Source organism: Benincasa hispida, chromosome 3, assembly GCF_009727055.1.
Source record: "Benincasa hispida cultivar B227 chromosome 3, ASM972705v1, whole genome shotgun sequence".
In the NCBI taxonomy this organism is placed as follows: Eukaryota; Viridiplantae; Streptophyta; class Magnoliopsida; order Cucurbitales; family Cucurbitaceae; genus Benincasa; species Benincasa hispida.
The window spans coordinates 48902217-48905740 of record NC_052351.1 but is presented as its reverse complement, the minus strand read 5'-3'; positions in this window follow the sequence as shown (position 1 = coordinate 48905740).

Here is a 3524-nt window from a genome sequence, read left to right as displayed (position 1 = left end):
TCGTTATTTAGTCAGACTTGCTGAGATGACAGAATCCGTTTGAAAACAACAATATTTTCCTAAAAAAAAAGGAAGGTCGAGGGTTCAAAATTCGACCTATCTAAATCGAATTTTCAACCCTCGACTTATTTAAAACAACAATATTTTTACAAATAGTTTGAAAACAACGATATTTTCCTAAATAGTTTCTAAAAGTATTAAGGAGATGGCTTCACAAACCCAAAGAATTTGAAGAATAAAAAAGAAACTTCATATTCATTCAGTTAACAAAGAAATAAGTAGTTGCAACGCACCGTTTCGGCTATAGCTTCATTCATGAGGTTGAACTTGGAATGTAAAACTTTGCCTTAAATTTCATATGCTTTTTTGAGTAGTAAATTGTAATCAAAGCTTGCCAAATTTCTAATTCATTTCCCTAATATTATTGGTTCCAACTTTAAGCAATGGTAAAACCCCAAACAATTTATGCAAATTTTGAACTTCAAAGTTTTAAATATCATTTATGAAACTTTTAGTGAATCACTGATTTTGTTTTTGTTATTATTTTGTCATCAATTTTTTAATAGGTATAAATAATATTAAATTTTGTAAAAAGAATGATATTAAATTTTAGTATTGTCATAGTGATGTGAGCATATGTATTGAAATTAGTTAAATAATAAAATAAATTTTACACATGCAAAAAAAGACGACACAATGTGAATATATTTCTAAAATTTAGTGAACATTCCACTAGAGACCAGTAATTTATTTCTACGGGATGGAATATGTACTTTTTTTTGTCCTTTACTGAAGTTTTTTCCTGTTGGATTTTTCCTTGTAAGGTCTTAATGAGACATATCTCATATATATAATGGTCATTTAAGGAGAAGTATAATAAATATATATTTTTTTAAAATGTAATTTAGATGTCCATCCTTAGTGTCAAATGACCAAATAACATTTGCCCATTACTCAATGTGTTGTCCATGTGTTTCTAGATTTTTTTAAAAAAATCTTAAAATGAATCCTTTGAATTTAATTTTTATTGAAATTAGTTAAATAATAAAATAAATTTTACACATGCAAGAAAAGATGACACAATGTGAATATATTTCTAAAATTCACGAAGATAAAACTATGTTTTTCATTTTTTACAAAAGTTAAAAATAAATTAACATTAGATGTTTTTAAGATTCATTGAAAGTATATGAACTTAATTTAAATAATTGAAATATAACGATTAAAATAGAATTAGGGTTAAAATTAAAAAGTATCTAACTTATTATTAGTATTATTATTATTATTATTATTATTTTGTAAGATACAAAGATATTAATATAAAGCTTTTTGAAAATTTAGAGACTAAAGTATTTTTTTTTTTAAAAAAATGAAATGGTTTCGAATTTCAAAATTGATTGTTCGAAAGAATAATGATAAAATAACTAGTAACGATCAAGATCTCTCAAAATTATCAAGGTATCTAACAATGCTAAAGGTCTTTAGGTTGAATATCTATCACATTTCTTTATGTATTACATGATATTCTAAAATAAAATTGAGGAATGAGAAAAAATTAGTTCGTTATTATTTCCAATATTGAATCGGCCTGATTGGTGGGCAATCTAAAGAAAAAAAATTAAGTAAAAACATAGTTATATTTTATGTATTAAAAGATGTGTTTAGTAGCATATTAAAAAATTTATAATATATTATATAATACATATTTTAATTCAACAAAATAATTGAGTTAATAACATGAAATACTATATATTTTTTAACGCTTTTATTCTTTTTAATATAATTTTACATTTTAAAATTTTAAAATTCAAAATCTGAATATATTGAAAAAATATATTTTTTTATCAGAATTTGTATTGTTTGGATCATAATATCCTAAAATAGTTTTCAAAACGGAATCAAGACTGTCTTTCCAATGCATATTCGTGAAACTCGGTGAATTTGCAAATATAAAACAAAATCTTAGTTACTAAACAACCCCTAAACTTTTATAAAAGCAACACTTTAGTTCTTGAACTTTGATTTATAATGATTTAGTTAGTGTCCTTTCAAATTTATAGTAATGAACACATGTAACATTCTAGCGTCTACTTTCAAATTTGTAACAATTTAGACTCTAATCACAATTTTGTATCAATTTAGTCCCTATCGTAAAAAAACTCATCAAAGTTTATTGTCAATTTTGATTATATAACCGCTTAGTCTTCACAATTTATAAGCTAACCTGACTCTTAATCAATTTATGAATCTACATGGTTAAAAAATCTCATTAAATCTTAATAATATTTTTCACAACTGAGACTAAATCCAAATTATAAAGTGCGAGAACCAAATCGATACTTATTAAAGTTATGAACTAGATTGTTACAAATTTAAAAATGTATAAACTAAAGTTTAGAGATTAAATCATTACGAAAATGATCTTTTTCATAAATTAATTCTTTCAAAAAGTAGACCCAAAGCTATGAAATCTTGAGTGTATGATATATTCTCCAAATTTATTATTATTATTATTATTATTTTCTTAATGGAATTTGTCAATTTCTTTAAAATGGTTGGCACCAACCCATTTCAACCATCCTTCAAGTTTGCATAAACCTCAAATATTCAACACTACTTTTGTAAGTGGGAGAATGACAATCATTTCCACTTCTTTGCAAGAAGTCAATGAATAATTCTTTTTTAAGTCTGTAATTTGGATTATATTAGGTTGTATTTTGATTTTGATATTTTTAATGGTCTAATTTTAATCTCTATAATTTTAAGAAATACTAAAATTAGTTCATATATTTTCGATAAATTAAAATTTATATATTTTTAATAAAACTTAAATTAGTTATTTAAAGTTTGTTTCTTTTGATCAAAATTCGTTAAATAATAATATTAACAATAATTTTCCTACCAGAAAAGACATTATAAAGATATATCTTTATAATTTATGAAAGAAGCGCTCCTACACAATAATTTTTTGAAAAAAAAATAAAAAACAAATTGCAAAAACTACCCATGAAGTATGGTGATAGTTACAATTACACCATTAAACTTTTAATTGTAAAAATCAAACCCCTTAAAAGTGTTAAAATTGGACCCTTAAACTTATAATAATTATAGAAATTGACCCACAAATGATAAAAACTGAACTATCGAACTTATACAATTATGTAAATTTGAGGGTCCAATTTTAACATTTGCATAAGTTTGAGAACTCAATTATTAAAATTGAAAGTCTAAGGATATAATTACAATTACCCATATGATTTTTGCAATTTGTCCACAAAAAGAACTAATTTATGAAAAATACATGCACCAAAATATGGAACAAAACCTAAAGTATTAGACCAAAATATTATTTTATTTATTTATTATTATTTTTTTAATTTGTGGATTTATACCAAACTAATACTCAAACCACTAAAATGACTACCATTTTAAGTATCTGCCTGATTAGAAGAAAGATATGGAAGAAAAATTACCAACTTAACCCTTAGCCTCTTTTGAAAGAAGAGAGCGAAGGAGCTAATGGA